The sequence below is a fragment of the Heterocephalus glaber genome, unplaced genomic scaffold (genome assembly GCF_053883595.1).
Source record: "Heterocephalus glaber isolate CG9 unplaced genomic scaffold, H.glaber_assembly_v1.0 deba00001472, whole genome shotgun sequence".
In the NCBI taxonomy this organism is placed as follows: domain Eukaryota; kingdom Metazoa; phylum Chordata; class Mammalia; order Rodentia; family Bathyergidae; genus Heterocephalus; species Heterocephalus glaber.
Genome location: NW_028258315.1, coordinates 16,124,897 through 16,151,000, shown reverse-complemented (window position 1 = coordinate 16,151,000; position 26,104 = coordinate 16,124,897). Strand labels below are relative to the sequence as shown.

General features: G+C 38.4%; 1 pseudogene; it reads right to left on the bottom strand.

Moving 5' to 3' along the window:
• LOC147826212 (lupus La protein-like) overlaps positions 1 to 22,180 on the bottom strand; it is a 30,883-nt pseudogene extending 8,703 nt beyond the window's left edge.
• Between the last annotated feature and the right edge of the window lie 3,924 nt (positions 22,181 to 26,104).

Sequence of the window (26,104 nt, the reverse complement as noted above, 5' to 3'; positions counted from 1 at the left end):
AGCTTGAGTAATATAAAAATAACCAAACAGGAAAGTTGATGCACAGGAGAATTGCTACAAAGTGAATTAGAATTATCTTTTAAAAATCTGTCCGTGAGAATTCCAGAAGATACATGGGTACTGAAGCTTTGGTGTAGAATCCAAACAGTTATGGGCAAGAAAGCAAAGCTGTTGCTCAATACAGAGGCCATAGTTCATTTTTCTGCTAATGAACCTAGTCAATGCTTTTAGATTATACCTAAGTCCTTTCATCACCAATCCACAGCCAATTAATCAACACTTCTTAAGGTAGGTCCAGATTAAGTTGTGGTGGAGTACTTTTAATCTATTAACTCATTAAAATTCACTAAACTATCATTTAGGAAGTTATTCAGTCCAAGTAATTTTCCACACTGTGGCCCGAGGGATATAATAAATGTTTGTCTGGTCCCCATGGGATTTCTTTCTGTCAGAGAAGACAGAAATAATTTCAAACAGATGAGCAGCATCCATCAGAGGGAGGTGAGAAAAGGTGGCTATTTGGACCTGAAGACTATATGTGTCTATGTATGTATGTGTGTATGTACTTATAATTGTAAAAACACATAAAACCCATCATCTTAAGCATCTTTAAGGATACAGCAGTGTTAAGTGTGGAGTTATTCCTATTGTACAATGGCTTTCTAGAATTTTCCATATTGCAGAACTGAATTTATATCTCTTGAACACCTCCCTAGCCCTTCCTCTCAGCCTCTGGCAACTACCATTCCACTTTCTGTCTCTATGAATTTGTCTGCTCTAAGTCCCTCATGGAAGTGGAATAATACAATAGTTATTTTTTGTGATTGGCTTATTTTCCTCAGCATAACGTCATCAAGGTTTATCCACATGGCAGTATGTGACAGAATTTCGGGTTTTTTTCCCATTAAGTTTATTGGTACATTTTAGGTATAAAATACAGTTACATTCATCATTGGGATGTTGTTCCATTTCATGGAATATCTTGGTTCTTATTTTTTTCCCCATTCCCCTGCCCTCCTTTTACCCCCTCCACCCTTCCTTATTGGCAAACACTTTGTTTCCATTTTTTTCCTTTTCTCATATTTTTTCTTTTCCCTTTTTCCCTTCCCCTACCCCTCCCAATTCTCCTGCTCCTTTAGACCTTTCTTCCTATTACACAATATCAATTATACATTTTTAAAATTACAATATTGAGATCTAGGAGACATTACCACAGATTTTACAGAATTTAAAAGGATATAGAAAGCATATTACAAAAATCTTTTTTGAGATAAATTTGACAACTTCTAAGAAGTACCTTGGAAGACAAATTAATGAAACTAACTCTGGAGGAAATATGAAATTTGAATAGCACCTATTAAAGAAAGTATATTCCTAGCTTGAAAACCTACCTATATGACAACAGCAGGCTCATATACATTTTAACTGATAAATTATATCAAACAATTAAAGCAGAAAAAAGAAGGAACACTACTCCCCTCATTTTAGGAAATCAACATTGTGCTAATCCTAAAACTGGATAAAGATAATAGAAGAAAAAAAGTATGAACATAGATAGAAATTTGTTTAATAAAACAAACTGTTAGAAGTCAGCTCTGGCAGTATGTAGAAAGTGGTTTTGTTATAGGGATGGCAGTGTTGGTTCAGCATTGGAAGATCCACCCCCAAAAGTCATCATTTTAACAGAGGAAAGGAAAAAGCCATATGATCCTGTCACTAGTTGGAGAAAAAGTATTGGACTAAATTCCACAGCTGTTCATGGTAAAAGCTATCAGGAGACTAGAAGTAGAACAGAACTTTCTCAACAGATTAAAGACATGTACTCCATACTTTCAGGGAAAACGCCTTATATGAATGGAGAAGATACAATGCTTTTGGCCTAAGGTGGGGAACAAGGGCAGATATGCTTACTCTTTATCTGTCCATTTAACTTTGAAACCTAGGCCCAACCAAAATAGTCTGGCAATAAAATGACACAATTAGGGTAGGATTGGCAAGGTAGAGGCAAAATCTTTATATGTAGATGAAATGATCATCTACAGAGAAAATACTAAGAAATCTCTAGGAGCCCCTAGAACTTGTATTTGAATTTAGCAGGATTAGAAAACACAAGGTATATATAAAAATTCAGGTCTATGTATAGTTGCTATAAATGAAGAATTGGATATTGAAATTTAAAAGTTATGTAGGAGTACAAAGGACCTAGAAAAGTTAAAAACAACAAACAATAAACAACAAACAAACAAACAAAAAACAGTGTTGGAAGACGTTTAGTACCTAATTTTAAAACTTCTTCTAAAGCTACAGTAATCAAGGCAGTGTTGGTGTAAGGAAAGACATATAGATCATTTGAATAAAACAGAGAATCTAGAAATAGAACCACACATATATGGTCCACTGAGTTTTGAAAGATTATTTAACATTAGCATTTTATAGAATATAAACTCAATTCAAGAGCCGAGGAAGAGATAGTGTTTTCAGCAAATGGCACTAGAACACCTGGTATCCGTATATAAAAAATTAACCTCAACCCTTTATTTCCATACATGAAAATAACTTGAGGGATCTATGAACCTAAATATAAAAGCCTAAAAGTATAAAACTTTAAGAAGAAATTGTAAGGGAAAATGTTTGTGAATTTAGGGTAGGCAAGAATTACCTAAGATGCAAAAAACATGACGTATAAAAGAAAAAATTGATAAATGAGATTCCATCAAAATTTAGAACTTTAAATGACATCATTAAAATGAAAAGTAGTCCTTAAACAGACCATATTTACAATGTACATAACCTATGACCAGAATATATAAAGAACTCTTACAGCTCATTAATAGACAACCCAATTCAAAAGTAGACATAAGATGATAAATAGCCAGTATAGCACAAGGAATGGTGTGCAACTCTAGAATCAGAAAAATACTAATCAGTGCAATAACAAGATTGAATTATACACTCATTAGGGAGATGAAGTTAAAAGTTTTAAAAGCCTTGTCATGAATTTTTCTTTTTGTTGGGTTCTCCCCCTTTCCATTTAATTTCTTGTCATGCCAGATGGGTTCATTCTGCTTTGTGTCCTGGGGTTGTGATCCTCAACATCTGTTCCTAGGATATTGTGTAAAACTCTTTGGAGTGCTGGTTTGGTATTCACGAAGTTCCTAAGGTGCTCTTTGTCATGAAAGTATCTTATTTCTCCATCCATTTTGAAAGATAGTTTTGCAGGGTACATCAATCTGGGTTGGAGGCTGTTTTCTTTTAGGGTTTGGAATATGTCACTCCAAGCTCTTCTTGCCTTGATGGTTTGTGTTGAGAAGTGTGCTGTGATTCTGATGGGCTTTCCTTTGTATGTGATTTGTTTCTTTTCTCTAACTGCTTGTAGAACTTTGTTCTTCTGTTGTGCTTCTGGAATCTTAACAATTATATGCCTATGTGTAGATTTTTTTTGATCAAGTCTATTTGGAGTCCTATATGCCTCACTTATCTGTATGTCAAGCTCTTTTTCCCCTGCTTGGGAAGTTTTCTGCCATCACTTCTATGAACAGTTTTTTTTTTATGTCATCTGCACTCTCTCTTGTTTCTTCATTGACTCTAATCAGTCTTATGTTATTCTTCTTTGCATCGTCTAGCAGCTGCTGGATTGATTTCTCATGGTCCCTTACTATTTTAAAGAAATTTTTCTTTTCCTCATCACTGATTGCAATCTTATCTTCGATATGTGAAATTCTATCCTCACATTGGTTCATTCTGCTGCGCAGACTTTTGATGGAGTTTTTAATCTCTTGGAAATCTGTTTGCATCTGTTTTATGGATTCCATTTGTTTCCTATGTTGGGATTCCATCATGTTCCTCTGATCCTCTATTTTTTTATCTGTCCTCCCTAGATTTATTAATCATGTCTTGCACCATGAGCAAAATCTTTGCTGTTTTCTGAGTAATTATTTCTGATTTCATTTTTCCAAGATCCTCTTTTGTTGCCAGTTCAGAGAGTCCAGGTGGTTGAGTATCAGATTGTTCCATCTCATTTCCCTTTGGGGTTGCTGTAGGTGATCTGGAAGTCTGTTTTTGAGGCTTGTTTATGTGTCTTCTCATTTCCACGGGGGTGGGCGTGCTTCTGGCACCTGTGTGGCTCACCTTCTCTGCCCTAGGAGCGTGGGATGGTGGCGAGAGAGCTTCCTTCCAGGTGCTGGGACTGGCCCACCTTCTCTGCCCAGAATTCCTTTTTAAGGCTAACATGACTTTCTGCTTTTTGAGTAATCCAATTTTAAAATGGGCAAATGATCTAGACACTTCTCAAAAGAAGAAATACAAATGACCAACAAATATATGAAAAATGGTCAATATCATTAATTATCAGGGAAATGAACATCAAAACTACAATGAAGTAGCATTTCACCCCAGTAATGTGGCTATTATTTAAAAAATGCTGGTGAGGATGTGGAGAGAACAAGAATTCACTGTGGCTAAATTATTTTTATACACTATGGATGGGAATGTAAGTTATTACACCCAATATGGAGAACAGTATGGAAGTTCCTTAAAAACCCCCAGCAATATCATATGATCCAGCTATACTACATCTGGGTATATAACCAAAGGAAATGAAACAAGGATGTTAATGAGACATGTGCATTTCTGTGTTCACTGCAGGCTACTCATAGTAGCCAATCTATGGAATCATCCTGGGTACCCATCAACAGATGAATGGATAAAGGAAATATGGTGGGTGTGTACACAATGAAGTATTATTCAGCCATAAAGAAAAGTGAAATCCTGTCATTGACAGCAAAACAAATGGAGCTGGAGGAACGCATTTTGTTAAGTGAAATACGTCAGAAAGACAAGTACTGTATGTACTCTTCCATATATGGAAGACAAAAAAAAAAGGTCAACCTGAAAGTAGAATAGTGATTACTAGAAATTTGGAAGGCATGTGTGCACTGGGGAGAGGGGGAGGGAGATTGGGTCTGATCAGAGAATGCTGTATGCATGCACGGAAATATCATTCCGAACCCAATCTACATGTGGAAGTAATATATATTGATAAATAATTTAAAAGATTTTGCGGGGTTTTTTAGCTTACAAATACATTCAATGACTCCATCCCACCATAATAATAATGACAAGACATAATAAGCTCTTCTTTTCATAATAATATCTTCATAATAATCTCTTCTCCTATACCTTTATTCTTTATGATCTGATGTTTACCTCATACTCTTTGAAAATTATTTTTTGAAGTATATTTGAATCTTCTTGAGTACATTTAAAAAACACTAAGGTTCTTCTATAGCATGACACACTGATGAGAAACTACTTTTTTTTCTTACTTTTTATATAGTATATATTTTGATAATTTATACCAATACAAGCTCATATTACAAAGGCAATTTAGTGGAAGAATCTTCCTTTTGATATTTGAGTCATGTGAACACAAATAGAACTATAGATTTTTTAAAAATGTGTGTGGATAACAACAACAAAAAGACAAGTTAAAATAACAACAAAATAATTGTCCTTTTTTACAGGTGGACATTGAAGTGGACCTAATTCGGTTTTCTTTTTAAAAGCCTCCAAAGACAAAAAGCAGCTTAAAATCTAAGATGAATAAAAAAAATTGGTTGCTAAACTACTGGTCTCCAGCACCATTTTCTGCTTTCTGTTGCTTTGATGCAGGTTCTTCTTTGTCTGTTTCTCTCTTGCTCTTTTCACTGGTCCAGCTGCACCATTTTCATCACGTCCTTCATCACTATCAAAGTCTGTTTTCTTGCCCTGAAATTATACTTTTCCTTTAGCAGATCCAGGGTGGGCAGTTTTATTTCCTTTTCCTTTATTTATTTATTTTTTAAATTAAATTCTTTTATTGGTACATTGTAGGGATACAACACAATTACATTTCTCATGGGGAATTGTACCTTTACATAATGCATCTTGGTTCTTAGTTTTTCCCCATTCCTAGCCCTCCCTTCACCCCCTCCACCCTTCCCTATTTACAAAGACTTTATTTCCATTTTTTCCATTTCTCATCATTTTTTCCTTTCCCTTCTTTCCTTTCCCCTGCCCCTCCCACTACCCCTACCCCTTTGGACCTTTTCTTCCTATTTTGCATTATCGATTATTCATTCTAATCATTGGTACATTTTAGGTATACAATATAATGACATTCATCATTGGAAATTTGCACCTTCACATAGTCTCTCTTGGTTCTTATTTTTCACCCTTGCCCAGCCCTCCCTTCAACCCCTCCAGTCCTCCCTATTTACAAAGATTTTGTTCCTATTTTTCCATTTTCTCATATTAATCCCATTCCTTTCTATCCTTTCCCCTAGCCCTCCTACTTCCTTCCCCTTTGCCCCTTTTCTTCCTATTTCACATGACCTATTATACATTTAGTCCTTATTTATACTTTCAGTTTGTCACACCAGAGAAACTATTCGGAATTTATTCATGTGTGTCCTATTGATTTCACTTAAGAGTATCGCCTCAATGTGCATCCACTTAGCTATAAATGTCTCTAATTTCTCATTTTTTATGGCTGAGTAGTACTCCATTTTATTTTTAAAAACCCACATTTTCTTTATCCAGTCTCCAGTTGATGAGCATTTGGGCTGTTTCCAAGTTTTAGCTATCACAAACTGTGCTGCTATGAACATGGGTCCACATATATCACTGTGGTATGATTCTTTTAATTCTTTGGGGAAGATACCCAGCAGTGGAATAGTGGGGTCAAATGGGACTTCCAGTCCTAGTTCTTTGAGGTATCTCCATACTGACTTCCACAGTGGTTGCACCAGTCTACACTCCCACCAGCAGTGGAGCAGGGTTCCTCTTTCCCCACAGCCCCGCCAGCATTTGTGATTGGTGGATTTCATGATAGCAGCCATTCTTTCTGGAGTGAGGTGGAATCTCAGCATTGTTTTCATTTGCATCTTTCAAATGACCAATGATGTTGAACATTTTTTCATGTATTTATTTGCTATTTCTACTTCTTTGTCTGAGAAATGTCTGTTCATTTCAGATGCCAATTTTTGGATTGGGTCTTTAAATTTGGGAGGTCTGATCTTTTTTAGTTCTTTATAGATTTGAGATAGTAGACCTATGTCTGAAGAAGAGCAGGTGAAGATTTTTTCCCACATTGTGGGCTGTCTCTTCACACTGCTGGTGGTTTCTCTTGCTGTGCAGAAGCCTTTTAATAAGAAGACATCCTACTTGTTGACTGTTTGTGCTAGTTCACAGGCAACTGAGGTTTTGTTCATAAAATCTTTTCCTACACCAATGTCTTCAAGGGTTCTACCTAACCTCTGTTCCAACTGGTTCAGAGTTTCCATTTTAATATTTAGGTATTTTAATCCATTTTGATTTTAGTTTAGTGCATGGTGAGAGATATAGGTCTAGTTTTAATCTTTGGCATGTTGAAGCCCAATTTTTCCAGCATCATTTATTAAAGAGGCTATCTTTCCTCCAGTGAGGGTGTTTGGCTCCTTTATCAAAGACGAGATGGCTGAGTGTGTCTGGTGTTGTTTCTGCAACTTCTAATCTGTTCCACTGGTCCTCAGGTCTGTTTCTTTGCCAGTACCATGCTGTTTTTATTGCAGTAGTTTTGCAGTAGAGTTGCAGGTTGGGGATTGTGATACCCCCTGCCATGTCTCTGTTACCTAGAATTGCTTTTGCTATTCTGGGACTCTTCTGGTTCCAAATGAATTTTTGGATTGTTTTCTCAAGGTCCATGAAGTATGCTGCTGGGATCTCAACTGGAATTGCATTAAATCTATATAGCAGTTTTGGAAGTATGGCCATTTTTACTATATTAATCCTTCCTACTCACGAGCAGAGGATGTCTGTCCATTCTCTGATATCATCTTCAATTTCACTTTTCAGAGTGCCATAGTTTTCAGAGAAGAGGTCTTTGATTTCTTTTGTTAGGATGATTCCTAGGTATTTCAGTTTTTTGGATTCTATTGTGAAAGGAATTATTTGCGCTATTTCTCTCTCAGTGAGTCTGTCATTGGTGTAGAGGAAAGCTATTGATTTTTGTATGTTGACCTTGTAACCAGCTACTTGACTGAATTTGGTTATTAAGTCTAGGAGACTTTTGGTGGAGTTCTTGGGGTCTTCTCTATAGAGTATCATGTCATCTGCAAATAATGACAATTTGACTTCTTCATTTCCTATCTTTATTCCTTTTATTTCTTTCTCTTGTCTAATTGCCATGGCTAATGTTTCCAGAACTATATTGAACAAGAGTGGTGATAGTGGACATCCTTGTCTTGTTCCTGATTTGAGTGTGAAGGGTTTCAGTTTTTGACCATTTAGTATGATATTGGCTGTTGGTTTTTCATAGATGGCTTTTATCAGTTTGAGGTAGAGACCATCTATTCCAATTTTTTGTAGGGTTTTTATCATAAATGCATGTTGGATTTTGTCAAATGCTTTTTCTGCATCTATGGAGATAATCATATGGTTTTTGTCCTTGGCTCTATTGATATAGTGTATTACCTTGATTGATTTTCATATATTGAACCATCCCTGCATCCCTGGGATGAATCCCACTTGATCAGGGTATATGATCTTCTTGATGATCTTCTGCATTCTGTTTGCCAGTATCTTATTAAGGATTTTTGCATCTATGTTCATTAGTGAGATAGGCCTATAGTTCTCCTTTTCGGTTGGGTCTTTCTCTGCTTTGGGGATCAAGGTGATGCTTGCTTCCAGGAATGAATTTGGAAGTATTGCTTCCCTTTCAATTTCATTGAAGAGTTTAAACAGTAGTGGCAGCAGTTCCTCTCTAAATGTCTTGTAGAATTCAGCAGTGAAGCCATCAGTGCCCGGGCTTTTCTTAGTTGATAAGTTTTTAATTACGTTTTCAATTTCATTGCTTGATATTGGGTTGTTCAGAATTTTTAGGTCTTCTTCGTTCAACTTTGGTAATTCATATGTATCTAGGAATCTGTCCACTCCTTCTGTGTTGTCCATCTTATTGGCGTATAGGTTCTGGAAGTAGGTATTGATGATCCTCTGGATTTCTGCTGGGTCTGTTTTAATTTCACTCCTTTCATTCCTAATTGCATGGATTTGGGCCTTTTCTTTCCTTTTTCTGACAAGGTTGGCTAAGGGTTTGTCAATTTTGTTGATTCTTTCGAAGAACCAACTCTTGACTTCATTGATTTTTTTGTATCATTCTGTTAGTCTCCATTGCATTGATTTCTCCTCTGCTCTTTATAATTTCCTCCCTTGAATGAGCTTTGGGTTTGTCCTGCTCTTCTTTTTCTAGAAGGTTGAGGTGCAGCATCAGGTTGTCTAATTGGGCTCGTTCTGTTTTCCTAATATGCATATTCACTGCTATGAATTTCCCTCGTAAGACTGCTTTCATTGTGTCCCATAGATTCTGATATGTTGTATTGTCATTGACATTTAATGGAAGGCACTGTCTGATTTCCTCTTTAATTTCCTCTGTGACCCATTGGTTATTCAGAAGTGTGTTGTTCAATTTGCACAGGTTTATGAAATTTTTTGAGTTTCTTTTGCTATGGATCTCCAATTTCATCGCACTATGGTCTGATAATATCCAGGGGATAACTTCAATTCCTTTGCACTTACTTAAACATGTTCTATGTGTGAGTATGTGGTCTATTTTGGAGAATGACCCATGTGCAGCTGAGAAGAATGTGTATTCTGATTTTGTGGGGTGGAAGACTCTGTAAACATTTGTTAAGTTCATTTGTTCAAGAGTTTGATTGAGTTCTAGTATTTCATTCCTTATTTTTAGTCTAGTTGATCTATCTATTTGTGACAGTGGGGTGTTGAGGTCCCCCACTACAATTGTATTAGTGCATCTATGGCTTTTCATGTCCGTTAGTATTTGTTTTATATAGTTGGGTGCACTAGTGTTTAGTGCATAGATATTTATGATTATCATCTCTTTCTCTTGGATTCTTCCCTTTACAAGGATGTAGTGTCCTTCTTCATCTCTCTTAATCAGTGTTGGTTTGAAATCTACTTGATCTGCAAAGAGGATAGCTACTCCTGCTTTTTGGGGGGTTCTTGTCACATGGAGTATTGTTTTCCACCCTTTAACTTTCAGTCTATGAGTTTCCTTTTGGATTAAGTGTGTTTCTTGTATGCAGCATATTGTTGGATTTTGCTTCTTGACCCATTCTGCCAGTCTATTTCTTTTGATTGGTGAATTGAGACCATTAACGTTGATGGTTTTAACTGAAGCGTATTGACTTGTCATTGCCATGACTTTTTCTTTTTGTTGGATTCTCCCCCTTTACATTGAATTCCTTGTCATGCCAGATGGGTTCATTCTGCTTTGCTTCCTGGGGTTGTGATCCTCAATGTCTGTTCCTAGGATATTGTGTAAAATTCTTTGGAGTGCTGGTTTAGTATCCACAAAGTTCCTAAGGTGCTCTTTGTCATGAAAGTATCTTATCTCTCCATCCATTTTGAAAGATAGTTTTGCAGGGTCCATCAATCTGGGTTGGAGGCTGTTTTCTTTTAGGGCTTGGAATATGTCACTCCAAGCTCTTCTTGCCTTGATGGTTTGTGTTGAGAAGTGTGCTGTGATTCTGATGGGCTTTCCTTTGTATGTGATTTGTTTCTTTTCTCTGACTGCTTGGAGAACTTTGTTCTTCTGTTGTGCTTCTGGAATCTTAACAATTATATGCCTATGTGTAAATTTTTTTTGATCAAGTCTATTTGGAGTCCTATATGCCTCACTTATCTGTATGTCAAGCTCTTTTCCCCTGCCTGGGAAGTTTTCTGCCATTATTTCTGTGAAGAGATTTTTTATGTCATCTCCACTGTCTCCTGTTTCTTCATTGAGCCCAATCAGTCTTTTGTTATTCTTCTTTGCATCATCTAGCAGCTGCTGGATTGATTTCTCATGTTCCCTTGTAATTTTGAAGCAATTTTTCTTTTCCTGGTCACTAATTGCAATCTTATCTTCTATATCTGAAATTCTGTCCTCACATTGGCTCATTCTGCTGTGTAGACTTTCAATGGAGTTTTTCATGTCCTAGAAGTCTATTTGCATCTGTTTTATGGATTCCATTTGTTTCCTATGTTGGGATTCCATCATGTTCCTCAGCTCCTCTCTAGATTTATTAATCATGTCTTGCACTAGGGGCACAATTTCTCCTGTTATCTGAGATATTATTTCTGATTTCATCTTTTCCAGATCCCCTTTTATTGCCAGTTCATTGGGTCCAGGTGGTTGAGTATCAGAGTATTCCATCTCATTTCCCTTTGGGGTTGCTGTAGGTGATCTGGAAGTCTGGTTTTGAGACTTATTTATGTGTTTTCTCATTTCGACTGGGGCGGGGGGCTGTTAGCGCCTGCACGGATTACCTCCTCTGAGCTGGGAGAGGTGGGCCAGGGGCCAGGAGCAGCGGTAGGGATGGTTACTCAAAAGCCCTTTCCTGTGGGCTGGGAGCAGTGGGATGGTGGCTCAGAAGCCCCTACCTCTGGGCCGGGAGCAGCGGGATTCAGTACCGTGGTCTGGTGGTCTGGTGTCCTCTGCGTCTTTGTAGTGTGGAACCAGTTGGCTGCCTGTCTGCAGCGGGGTGATTCGGAGTCTTCCACGTGACTTGGGACCTCGGTCAGGCGTGCACAGACCTGGCTGTCTGCAGCCGGCTGATTGGGCATCTTGCGTGTGACTCAGGACCTCGGTACTGCGTGGGCTGACCTGCTTGTCTGGAGCAGGGTGATTCGGCATCTTCCGCGTGACTTGGGACCTTGGTAGGGCGTGCACAGACCTGCCTGCCTGCAGCAGGCTGATTCGGCGTGTTCTGTGCGACTCAGGACCTCGGTAGAGCATGGGCAGACCTGCCTGTCTTCAGCAGGGTGATTTGGCATCTTCTGCACAACTCGGGACCTCGGTAGGGTGTGCACAGACCTGCCTGTCTGCAGCGGGGTGATTCGTTGTGTTCCATGCCACTCGGGACCACGGTAGGGTGTGCCTTCCTTTTCCTTTAAATTCGTGACCTTTTGATTTCCATTTGTTTAGGGATTCTTGATCGTCTATGATTTTTTTCAAAGCTTCTTTTCTCCACCTCTCCTTCCAGTATTTCCCATGTCACTTCTTTGTTCCTTAATTGCAGGCTACCATTGTTTGCATCTTCGGCTTTGTCCAGTGCTTCTTTGGCTTTTTCTTTAAATAGAATTACTCCCTCTTGCTCCTCTGACAATGTCTATCCATTTTATTCACTGTGATTTGAGAAAAGGACGTGCAAATCTTCTCTGTTGGTCTGATCATCTAAGTCACCTGAGAACTTCAGCAAGCATCCAATCTTTTCTTCTAGAGATTTCATTTCAGCATCTTCTGCTAACTTGTTTTTCTTCTTGCTCTTGTTTAGCTCTTAATTTAGCTTCCACTTTATTTTGCTTTCTTCCCAAAATAATCTTCCTTAAAAAGTATTAGCAAGTCTGTGTCTTTACACTTCTGGCCCAGAGTTTCTACAAACTTCTTAGCAAATTCAATGCTATCAAACATAGCAAATATTGATCCCTTAAATGCTTTGTGTTATGTTCTTCTCAACTGGATATTTAGTACTTGACCTTTATCTTCTAGCCATGCTTTGATATCATCGAGGGTTGCATCCATAGGGAAGCCTTTAATATAAACAGATCTGTTTTTTATGTCATTTTTATACTCATCAGTCACTTCAGGGAGGGGTTTATTTGGAGATCTTCTGATTTTAATTTTATCTTCACTGATTTCCATGATTTCTGCTTTAGATTTGCTCAATGCTTCAACTATTACATTAAAGTCTCCTGTTAGGCGATTGAGCCTGTTGAATGTTATCATTATTTCCAAGGGTACCCAGCCTTCATCCAATTTGATCTAGTTTCTTTAAAAATTTGTCCCATGGCAAATTGAAGTCTCCAAAATAATACTAAATTTGATAATAGATTTTGGCCTCCAGAGCAGCTAGTTTTTCATTATTACCACTTTCAGCCATTGTGGCTAATCTTTAAGGCCATAGTCCTGCACTTGTGCCACAGGTTCACTAATAGCAACAAAGACCTCCGCACTCCTCAGTGCTGCTGGCCTAATGCACTGAAGAAGAAGATGGGCGCTTCCCGGCAGTCCTTGGAGGCCCAGTCAAGAAACTACTGTTTCTGGCTGACATTTTCTTCTAGAGTGGTTTTTTTGCCTATCTCTTTATGTTGTCTTTTTTTTTTTTTTTCTCACTTTTGATTTTGTGCTAGTTGAGGTCTTGTCTTTTCTTTTCTTTTGCCATTGAATACCTGAACAGCAGACAGGATTAATCATGCTTTAAATAGACAACTCTGCTCGGATGTCTAATTGCCCTTAGTGTAATGAATTCCACTTGCATGTCCCCACCTTATTTGGAGACCAGATAGTCTATTGCATCTTCCAGTTTTGAGGCCCAGTGTTCACCTTTATGGAGGTTGGTGATGTGACTGACCAGGGAAGAGGTAGAGCCAAGCTGGGGCAAGAGTCTGCACCTGCAGGACATGAGTTCTGCAACTTCTCTGAGACTCTGTCCAATGCAACAGCTCATTTGGCTCATCAAGGGGATACACTTATCTCCCAAGGGGTTTGACTTATTACCCCAGCTCAACACGATGTCTCAGAGGGTGGGAAGCTCTGGGAACTCTTTCAAGCATCATTCAGGGCCCCTAGGGAGGGGAGGCTTCTAATTTGAGAGACTTCCCTACAGTTTTTTTCAGGATGTCAATCCAGGCCCTTGATCTACTTCCCTACAAACTAGAAGGCATTAATGCAAGGACTAAGGGTTTTGTTTTCTTACTCTCCTTCTTTCTTTAATAGTGCTCTGAGAAGGAGAAAGCAGACAGAAGCCATCCTGTATTGTACTACTCCAGAATATTTCAGTCTTTCCCTTGATACCTCAAGTTCTTCTCTTTTTTTTTTTCTTGTTTAACCACAACTGATAAATTTTTATTGTTTCATTCATGTTTTGTGTTTGTGTTTGTTTACAGTATTTCATTCATTGAATTAGCTGTTGGAGAGAAATCTCTGAGCTGAATTTTTCTGCCATCTGTCCCTAGAAACCCAACTCTATCATCTTCGTTACTAAGTTTCATGATCTTTTCTCCATACTTCACCCCCTCAAGCAGTTTAATACAGTTGGCTCAGCCCTTGTTTGACCCAAATTCTCAGATATGCTTTCCCTCCTTGACCCTAAGGTCTCTCTTTTTCTGATTCCTTCTTGTTCCAATGAAAAGTTCTGGATGAGTTTATTATTCTCAATGCTAGCTATATATTAGAATCGCCAAGGGAGCATTTTAGAATTTTAGAGCTTCACTCCCAGGAATTCTAATTGATTTGGCCTGAGGGTAAGCCTAGCATATATTTTTTTAACTTTCCAGGGAATTTAATGAGTGGCCAGCATGGGGAGCCACACATCTCTGAGGACTGACAACCCCTCTCAGCTCTAATACCTTATTAAGGCTAAAGACTTCCATAACAAAGGCAGGCAAGATGTACCAGAAATCCCTCTAAGAGCAAGGAGTTGAACAACTTTAGCAAGAGGGAAGATCCTGCAAGTAAAAAATACAAAATTCAAACAAGATGTAAGAAGATCAGAGAAAGAGGAGCCCAAAGCAGAGGTGCTTATTCTGTTTGGGAAGCTGGTAGTGAGGTAAAGAAGCTATATTTCTTAAAATCTATCTGGACAATTTTTGTAACCAATGAGGTTTCAGGACTTGTGATTAAACATCCTTTTCTCGTCTCCTCCCAAATACGAAGGTTCAGAAAGATCTCCCTAACCCATCCTGTCCTTTTCAAACTCGTGCCCCTGGCTTTCTCTTTTCAGGTCTGAGCCATCTGGAACACACTGCAGCGGTTCATTCACCTTACATTTACCCCATTTCATCCTCCCCTTCAGTACCAGAGCAGAGCTTCTCAATCCTGAGTGTAGTGCACGTCAGAATCACCCAACAGATGATTTGTTTCAACAGATGCCCAGACATCAAGAGTAGAATTTCTGACCCTGAAATCTGGGGTTTGGCCAAGAATTTGGATTTTTATCAAGACCCCAGGTGCTGGTGCTGCTGACAGGGACTACTCTTTGAGAGGTACTGTGGTTGTTTCAAAAAGATGTATGCCTTCATTGATTCCCTACAACTTTTGGATATTTATGGGACCAAACCTGATCACTGAGTCAGGTTGTAGATGCCTCAGCTCATTGCTTCTCGGCCTTTTGGCTAAGATCAAGTATAGATGCCTCAGCTCTTTCAACAACTCAGCTCTTTCATCTTCCTCTGCTCTACATTGTGGTTCAGGCCCACGAGCATGTCACTGTTCTGTCACCACACCATGCTCTTTCACACCTTCAGCCTTTGCACATGCAATTCCCTCCCTGGAGTCTTTTGCTCCTGTTTCTATATTGGGGAGATTCCCACTCATCAGTCAAGATTCTGCTTAAATGTCACTTTCTCCATGAAACCTTACAAAACCTTTCAGAAATATGGAGTTTCTCTTCTCTGCACTCTAACTTAAAACACATCTCAATGCATCTTTATATCCTGTTGAACATCTCTCACCTCCCCCAATAGATCTATTTAATGTTTTTTTTTTGAGGGGGTACCGGGGATCAAACTCTGCATCTTGTGCTTGCGAGGCAGGCGCTGAAACCACTGAGCTAAATCCCCGGCTCTATTTTATGTTTTAACAGGGTTATCCTGGCTGTCATCTGCAGAAGGACTGAAGGAACTCCTATAAAGTTTTGTCCTCTTCATCTCTGTATTTCCTGCATTCCCAAGACCTACCACAGTGTCCGGTACAGAATACAAGCTAAATAAACATTTATTGCACAGAAAGACTGGATGTAGAGTCAGGAGCAAACAACATAAGCAAAGACTTGGCTTTTTCCTTAAAAAGGCAGAATGACTTGTTAGCTAAACTGATACAGTTTAGCTGAAAATGGAAATCTTTTTCTGGGTTGGGCTCTGTGGAAAAGATGCAGATTTCCAAAAGTAATTTTCTAAGGCCAATTTACTCTCTACAAAGGAATTAGCTCCAACCGCCCCCCCCCCCCCATGTTAAAAAATTTAAATCTGATGGTTAAAAAGGGTCCCACCCTTCTAGGTAAATAAATTACAAATTGTTATCCCTGATAAGCAGCCAGAGAAACGATTTAATAAACTCACCTATGAAATATAGTAAAACCTTGGTTTGTGAGAATAATTCATTCTGGAAATATGCTTGTAATCCAAAGCACTTGTTTAATCAAAGTGAATTTCCCATAAGAAATAATAGAAACTCAGATGATTCATTCTATAACCCAAAAATATTCACATAAAAATGATTATAATACTGTAATATTATACAAAATAGTAAGTAAAATACACAATACAAAGACACATAAACAAATTAATCTGCACTTACCTTTGAAAACCTTTGTGGAGTGAGGGAGACAAGAGAGAGGAGGGTTATTAGTAGAGGACTTTCACTATCACTAGCAGAGTCATTGCTATTGGCTCAATGGAATTTTTTCTTTTTTTGAAATTTTAACAAGGAACCCCTATCCAATGACACTTGCTTTTGCCTCCTAATGTGACATTGCATTACTGTTAGCAGATTCATTGCACTGCTACAGCCTTATTTGGTTGGTGCTTTTCTACAAAATTTTGCACTGTTTCCCACATTTTATACTTCTCCCTAATCCCATTTGAAGTGAGGGATTTCTCTGCCTTTTTCACTTTCTCCTCTGCAGACGAGCTCTCCTCCATAAACTCTTGCTACTGGGAGGTGGTCACCCACAGAGAGAGAGAGAGGAACCACTGGCTAAGCTGTGATCATGTGACATTCAGTGTCACATACTACTTATATTGCAAGACATTGCCCTTTTATCAAGTTAAAATTTATTAGAAATGTTTGCTGTTCTTGTGGAACACACCCAAAACAATGGCAATCCAGGGTTTTACTGTATGAGACACACTGCAATTTGGAGGATACTGAACCCAAGTCATTCCTTTCTACTAAGATGAATGCAAGTAAGTATCTCGTGGTTAAAAACACAATAAAGCAGTCACAGTAGAAATTTAGCATGGTTCAAAAAAATAAATCACAACCCTCCATTTTTCAGCTTTCTATAATATGGGCTAGGCTGAGGGAACTCTAAATTTATACATGATTAGAAGCGTGGGTTTTCTTTTAGTCCCTGGCTGGTCTTTTATCAAACATGTATTTTGCCTTCAGTTTTGTATGATTTAAGCCATTTAGACTTGTACATTCAGAAAAAAGCTGGCTCAAAGAAAGGAAATTGTTGGCAGAACATATGTTGGTAACTGATTTACAAAAGCATGTGAGTTGGGTTATTCTGATTTTTAATAGTCTCTTTCAATAAAACATTGATCAAGGACTTGGAGATCTGCCTGGGTGGTTCCTCCAAAGAGTGAAGTGCTGTATGTCAGGAGGGATGGGTGGTGTTTGGTACTCATGTGCTGAGCATTCTCAGGGATCCAGCTGCTAAGCCAATGCAGAGCAGTCATTTGTGTCTCCATTTACACAAGTTTGGATTGATGGTCAGCTGTGTGCCCTCTTCCTGCCCTTGGGGGTGCAGTGGGGAGCATAAAAGACATCTTTAGTGCTCTCAGGGATCTTTGGCTCTACTTGGGAACAGACAGGGCACAAAGCAGCATAAATCACTGTGAAGCCAGGGGCCACTAGAGAATGATGGGAGCACCAAAATGGTGGCTTTACGCTGTAAGGCCAGGAAAGAGCTCCTTAAGGAGGTTGAAGACCCAGCAGAGCAAGGACGAAGGATATCAGCTGTGAAGGGGGCCCCATGCCTGCCACATTGGAGAACTAGCAAGGGGTGTGGTGTGGGAGTGAACAAGCATGAAAGAGAAGTGTCCAAGGTGAAATCCAAGAGACCACAAGAGGACCTGGTCGCCTGATGCCACATATGACATTGTGATGATTCTGGCTTTTCTTGGAAATCTTTGTGATCTTGATTAGAAAGGTGATAGAAGCTATGTTAACACGGTCTTTCTGGCTGCTGTTTTTAGAATGGAGGGAAGGAAGGTAAGGGCAGGCTTGGGACAAAACTTAGAAGCTCTTATGATCATCCAGGTGACAGGAAGTGGTGGCCTGGATGCAGACTTTAGAGCTTAGGTGGTGAGAAGTAGTCAGACTGTGATATATGAGGTGTGATTTAAGTATATAGTGAATATTTAAATTAAAAAAATTTATTACAGTAGAAGTCACATTACATTAATTCCTCTCAAGATACTCCCTCTTGCTTTGAACACATGTATTCCACCATTTCTTGTCACTTTCTAAAGCAGTTCTGGAAGTCCTTTTTTGTATCTTTACAAGATGTAATGAGAAAAAAAAAATAGAGTAAATGCTGCTGCCAAGTGCCATCCAATGGAAAGGCAGCTTGTAATAACACTGTGGTGTGTTCTCTTCCACCTTATTAACCAGATCTGGAACCCTGCAACTTCTGGCTCTTCCCCAAAGTCAAAGTGATCATGAAAGAAAAACATTTTAAATCATTTAGGATGTTGAGGCAGCCATAACAGCACAACTAAAGACAGGAAAGAAGACTTGCAGTACCTCTCCAGAAAGTGGAAAGAAGGATGAAATAAGTATGTTCGAAGCAAGGGGGAGTTCTTTGAAGGGGATTCATGGCAACCTTTTTTTAACTGTAATAAACTTTTTTAAAAAATTAAATATTCACCATAGTTTTTGAACATTCTTTGTATTTTGGAAGAGATGGGGACAAGATCTACTAAAATAGTAGACAGGAAATGTGAGAGAAATTAAGAACAATTTCACAGTTTGGGGCCTGAACCATGGGGAGTGTGGAGTTATTACCGATTGAGGTAGAAAGTGTAGGAGTAGCAGAGAGAGCTCTGTTTGGGACATAGTATGTTGAAATGCTCAAAGATGTGCAGGTGGAGCCTGGGCTGAGGGGAAGATGTTTGTATTGGATATACACATTTGTAATCATTGGCATATAAATGGTATTTTATCAGTCAGACTGAATGAAGTCACCGAAGATGTGCATGTAGATAGAAAGGAGAAGACACCCAGAGGAAAAGGCCCTGGGCCCTCCAGTGTGCAGAGAGTAGGACAGGAGGTGGAACCAACCTGGGAAACACGGAGGGAGCAGGCAAGGAAGTGTGGACTCTCAGAGGCCAAGTGCAGGGAGTGTCGAATGCTGTAACCAATCAAGCACAATAAAATTTGAGAAGTGTCCAGCTGATTTAGTAAGCTTTGAGCGTGAACAGTTTTGGTAGAATGGTAGGAGAGAAATAATCACTGGGACAGATTAAAGGGAGAGCAAACAGGAGGGAAGAAATTGGTGCTGTGGGCATGGAGGACTCATGGGCCAGGCAAACAGCCAGGCCTCCTTAAGGGAGGAGTCATGAATTTAAGGTGAGATCAGTCAGCACAGAGAAATGCTTTAGAAGAGATCATCAGAGGAGAGGAAGCCAAGGAACTAGGAGGGAAAGATTGGGGAAGGACAGCCCCTGTAGGTATTGAAATCACCAAGAATTAGGACAACAGTAGTTTGGAGACTCTAATAGTAATCCAAGAGCTAAGATATTCAAGGGATAGACACCCAAAGTTTTGGTTATTATACAATCAAATAGGAAGACTCAAAATGCCATAAAATCCAATCCATTTTTAGTGTGTTTATTATCAAGGTGTATTGATTTTTATTAACTATCATTTGGCGCCATCTGCTGGACTCAGATCAAAGCAAATTACTACCAGAAAGATGATTATGTCTTCATGATTTAAAATTTCATAGCAGGGGGAGAATCATATAAAAGCTCTTAATGAACTGGTACTACTTAGAAAAAACGTAATTTCATTATAGGTAATAAATTTTGCAAAGCTTGGTTTTCAAAGATCTAGAGAAAAACAAAAAAGAAGATATAAAGTTGGAGAGTACTAAAAATAAGCACACAAAGAGACAGAAAATGAAGTAGGAAGGAGATGCAAAATTGTCTAACAGATCTATAATTTGTCTTTTGAGGAACATAATGGTAATTAGGTTACTTTTTCATGTATGCATGTTTTCCCCACTGTTAAAGTTCTCTGTAGTTGGTTGGGTACCACATCTAAACAGTAGTGTAACATAACCACTTAACTACTGAATGTTCTAACACAGCCACACAGAGCAGATGCTTAATCTTTACCAAAGATTGTAGCATGAGCAGCAGTTGTGAACAAAGATAGTTGCACAACCATGTGAATATCCTTAACACTATTAATCTGTACACTTAAAACGTTAAAAGGATCCATTTTGTTATGTGTTTTTAATCATAATTGAAAATAAAAAATGATTTTAAGAAGGCAGCAAAAGTAATCCTCATGATGATAGACCTAGTCTATATCTTGACTGTATCTGTAGCTGTCTCAGATTCACCAAAGTTGGAAACTAATTATTACATTCCCTGGGTGATATTTTGTTCAACATGATGATCCCTATTTCCATCCATTTTCCTATAAATGATGTGTCGTTCCTCACTATGGCTTTACAGTACTCCATTGTGTACATTTTCATTATCCATTCATTCATTGATGGGCACCTAAGCTGGTTCTATATTTTGGCTATATGTAAATTGTACCACAGGAATACTACAAAATATGATAAAATGGATTTTCCGAAACCTGAGTTATTATATGTCCTTTTTATGTTTTTATTTTAAGATATGCACACAAAATTATCCTTATTGTCTAAGATATATTGCTTAACCTCACACTCCCAACTATATTTACAGTAAATCTAACAATTTGCTCATTACGGTAATGCCAAAATGAAAATCCTATGTTTCAGAAATTTTAATTCTAGAAATGAAGATTCTGTTGTCTTCCACATGCCAAACAATGAATGTATGGAGATGTTTATTGCAGTGTATAACAAAAGAATGAACATCTAAATGCCCAAACATGTATGAATAGTTTAATAAGTTTTGTTATGTTTATAAATGGGATTCTAGAAAACTAAAGAAATGACCAGGTGTATTTATATGGAAAAATAGGAAAGTATTCTCAGATGTAAAAATAAAGAAAAATTAGGGTTTATAACAGAGTATATATAATGTTTCAATTTCATAAAGTAGAACATAAGTATAAACTAGCTCTGTAAGAAGGAAAAACAAATATTTTAGAGTGTCTACATGGAATCAATTGGGAGCTTAGACTATGGCAGGAAAAGTGAATTAAAAAATTGTCATCAGTCTTGAGTGTCATAAGTATTAAAATTCTATCTGTTTTTACTGTCAAAATACTCCTAAGAGATAAGTAATCAATAGGAAAAACATCAAAAGACAATCACCCAAATTTAGCAAATTGAGAGGAAGATGGACTACATATCTTTAGGTCTCTGGCAGAAAGTTCCTAAGATACCTTTCTTATGAGACGTAAGCATGAGAAAAAGACCACACAGCACTGATACAAAATTAAAAATAAGGTACCAGCAAAATGCATCTTGGAGAATTATATTAAAACAATAATACCTATGACTGGAGTTTACATTGTTGCTCACCTATCCAACATCCATATATCCTTCTCCTTTCTGTTTGAAACTCAGTTTTACTTGGATATCCTGCCCTTCCCACCTTGCCTCAGGAAAGTCATCCAACGTTGAGGACCCGAGGAGATTTAAGGGCTCATTGGCTTCCTCTGTGAGTGCAAAGGAGAAAGGCTGGACTCAAAGGTGACTGCATATCAGGGAAAAGTTAGGACAGCTGAGGTTAAGCTGTTTACCAGAGGATGTACCAGTGGTATTGGAGACCAGATGAATCTTGTGTTACTTTGATTGCTTGTGCCCGTGCTTGTGAATAAAAGTGAGGTGAGCCAAAGACTCAGAGCTCCTCTGCCTGCTAGAGGTAGGAGCCTCCTCGCTACTTCCATGTTAAGCTGACTCAGTGTCTCTCTCTTTTTTTTTTTTTTTGGTTCTGGGGATTGAACTCGGGACCTTGCACTTGTGAGGCTGGCGCCGGAACCACTGAGCTAAATCCCTGGTCCAGTGTCTCTCTGTCATTCATCCTCATTGGCCCCAGGTCAGAGAGGAACAAAGTAGCAGGTCTAGGTCAAGGAGCAAAGCTGGGCCAAGGGTCGCCCACTGGTGGCACCCAAACAGGGACCTGAGGACAGTGTGGCCTACAATCCTTAGCTCCAACTACAAGGGAGATTGACTGGCCTTAGACTAACTCCTACTCCCTGCGCCATGATTGTTTAGGAATTAACATGGACATAATTGGGTATCGGGTACACAAGGAGATACTTTCAGGGTCCCACTGGAAATTTCCTCCTTGCTTTTGTGGGAAAGCCTCCTGAAGTGACTCTTCTGCCAGCATAAGAGAAGCACACAGTCCTAATTGCTACTGACCGGCACCCTATGACCACAAGGGATATCTGCCTCAGAATGAAACTGATGTTCCAGGTAGAATTGCCAAAAGAGAGTAAAACCTGGATCTTAGATGCCTGTTGAGTACTAGGTCAACCAACCATGAAGTGGCCTTACCTTTTGTGTTCTAGTTGTAGTCTTCGATACAAGTCTTTGATGCTTAAATTGGTGCAAGTTGGGCTTTTTATTAATTTTGAGTGAAAGCATCCTAAGTGAGAGGATGACTTGGCAGTGGGTTTATTCCAGGATGGTAGTGTTCTGTACTGTCAAAGATGCCAATATAATTATTCCATTAATAGGTCAATGACAGTATGATTGCTTTGATAAATACTGAAGAAGTACTTGGGAAAGAGGTTTATGACTGAGGTTCTTTCTTGTTAAATTATGAATAAAAAATACTTTTAATCCTTCACAGAGAATGTAGAAACATTTTATATATGTGGCCATCTCTTCTCCATTATTCTAAAGTTCAATTTACATGGATCTTCTGAGTGAAACTATTGTCGGGGTCTCTATGAAGCTGTATGAAAATAAGGTCTTAGGTTTAGTTGGACTTCAGCAGAGAGAACCAGCATTGGGATCGATCTCCATGGGCTGGAGGCCTGAAGACCAGTCTCAGGGAGTTCAGGACTGGGAACTCTGAATATTAGGAAGAACGTGGTGTTCAGAGATAAAAGGAGACCCTCATCTTGACAAAGTACCTGGTTATTGGGCAACCATGAAGGCAAGAAGAAACCGAGGGGGGTCAGCTAAGTCCTCCCTAACTGTGAGATTGGTGAGGAACATGGAGACCAGTATCAGGAAGCCTTCCTCTGTATACATCAGCAGAGACTGACAGGCTTCCTTCTACATGTTAACTGCTTGGAATGGAAACTTACTTGACTCTCTCTTCCCTTGATTGCTGCCTGTTAGGATATTTAAACAATCTTAGCTGGACACTCCAATAAAATATTCAATAGCAACAACAAATTCCACCTAAGGAAGTTCAGCAAAGACAGGGCAGGTTGTAATAAATTATAATACTTGTCCTAGATGCCAGAAGAGGAAATATAATATTTACTCTATCTGCTAGAATTGATAAACACTAATTTAATGGGAGAAATAAGAGATAAAGGAAATCATTAGTAATACAAACAGAACTTCTGAGGTTAAAAAAACATAATTTACCAATTAAGCAATTCCAAAGATAAAGAGAACAGATGTTTACTGTTAAGACCCAAATGGATAGCTTGAAAGAGCAAGTCCAAAAATTACATGACCAGATGAAAAGAAAATACATCAAGACACATAACAAGACACTTGGAGACTATTCCTGAAAATCTAATTTGTAGTAGATATTCAGGAGATGGAGAAGCAAAACATTAAAAAGTGATAAAAGTTGAATAGCTATTGGTAGCCTAGAGACTGAAAGAATATACTGATTCCCAGACTATACTGGTGAAAAAAGACTTGCATACAATATTACTCACCCAAATAGAATGAAACCATGTCATTTGTAGGAAAATAGATGAACTAGAAACATTATGTTAAGTGATTTCTCTTAGATAAAAAAGCAAAAAACCCCCCTATAAGTGAATAAATAAAAAATTAAAAACAAAAGAAAAAAAAAAAGAAAACCAGAAGGTAGATGCCTGGAGATGGAGAAAGGGAAAAAGCAGGCTAGCAGAAGAAAAAGAACGAGGATAATAGTTCTGAAATTAAGATATGTTAAGTGCAGGTACCAACTTCCCAAAATAAACCCATCATCATGTAATATTAATATGCACTAAGAAATTTAAAAATATAAATAGAAAGTCATAAAGTCTTCAGGCATAATGAACAAATCACTTGCCAAAAGAAAGGAATCAGATTGGTATTAGATTTCTCATTTCTAAAAATAGAAATTAGTGGAATCAAGTTGGTAGTCTTCTAAGACAAAGCTGCAAGATACACATCTTATACCCAGCCAAGATATCTCATTTCATGTTTCAGAAAAAAATTTGAGTGTGCCAGTGTACTATGAAGTACTCCCATATGAGGGATTTTCTCAAGGAAATACTCTTAACAAAACCACAAACAAAACGGAGAGACATTAAGATAGGGCAAGAAGAAGATGAGAGGAAATAGGACAGAGCAACGAAATTTGAAATACTTACATATCTGTACCTAATCTAACTACCCAAATAAATGAGAGTAGACTGTCAGGAAATCTATAACATAAGTGGAAATACAGAGTCTAAACGTAAAAGAGTATACTTTATGGGTAATTTAACCATATGAAAACAAAAATACTAAATTATTACAGAAAAACTGAGAATTGGAGTGAAAGGTAATAACTGAAATCATTTCTAAAATTTCAACTTAAGACAAGGGGAAAAAGGAGAAAAAAGTATATTGAAAAACAATCAATGAATGTCTGGAGGTGATGTAAGGAACAGGGGCATCTTCAGGATCCTGTGTGTTCCTCCTCTTTCTGCTGTTGGTACAGATGCCCGGGAGTGCACAGTTTATATACCTTGATCCTATGAAGTTGCAGGCTTTGATTAGACTGAGCTGCATGAAATTGCTGATTGTACAATGCAATGCTTTAACCATGCCCGCAGCCCAAGGTCATCTTCCAAGGACGGCACATTCTCCCTTTGTTGCACAGTGCACTAGCTGGACGTAGTAGTCTTCCTTGCAACAGTGTGCAGGCCCACAATTGCTCATACTGAGGACTCAAAACCAAATGGGTTTCTCTACTTCATATATTACCAGTGATGGCTTGTTTGTATTTTCTTTTTTTTGGTACCGGGATCAAAGGGGGATCAAACTTGGGTCCTTGCGCTTGCGGGCAGGCCGCAGAACCACTGAGCTAAATCCCTGGCCCTTGTTTGCATTTTCTGTGTGTGAATTTCCCACTTTTAAACTGCATAAATTTCCACAAGTTTAAAAGGACAAAGAAATAAACAGTTCCTCCTCTGGGAATAGAAACAAATTGTTCCAAGTTGTCTGAGCTAATAAAGCAGCCACTCCTCACAAAACAATATTTTTGCAGGAATGGCAATTCTGTAGCTTTGTTAGATTCTCTGCAATGGTAGTCACAAGATACAGAATGAAATCTTCAATTTTATTTACCTTGTGAGATGAACTGTAAGACTAATTTAATAAGCTAGTCTTTTTATGGCTTTATAATTATTTACAGTAATTTATAAGACCTACTAATTGAAGCTAGCCAAAACTTCTAACAAGAGTGGGCTAAATAATAGTAGCATCTTTCAATTTTGTTAGAATTGCAATTCTCTTCAATGGTTTGGAAGGTATTTTTAGCAAATTTATGGCACATGAGGCAAAACTGATTTTAAATAAAAAGTTTAGAATTTTTTTGAGCAATACATTAAGGATAGTATTAAAACATTTCTTTAAAAGGCAATAGATGCAAATGGGTCAGGGAAGTATTTATCTTGCCCCCTAGTCCCTGTCACACAGAACTCCCATAGCCCTTGTAATGTCTTGAATGGTAAGGGTGCCGGAGAATCCTCTGTTCTAATGTTTGGTCTCTGTCTCAGTTCCTGACACAGAGCTCTTAAATCCCTTTGCATTTGGGGTGATAGGACCATCTTTTGTTCCACTAAGGTGACTCCCGGTGGGCTCCTGGAATGACACTGGTCACCAGAAAAAGCAACCTGTGCTTAGAAGCTTGGCCCCTCAGCCAAGAGAATGAGGACGTGAGACAGGGCAGGAAAGGGAGGTAAGGATCCATCATGCCTATGTGATGAAGTCTCCAT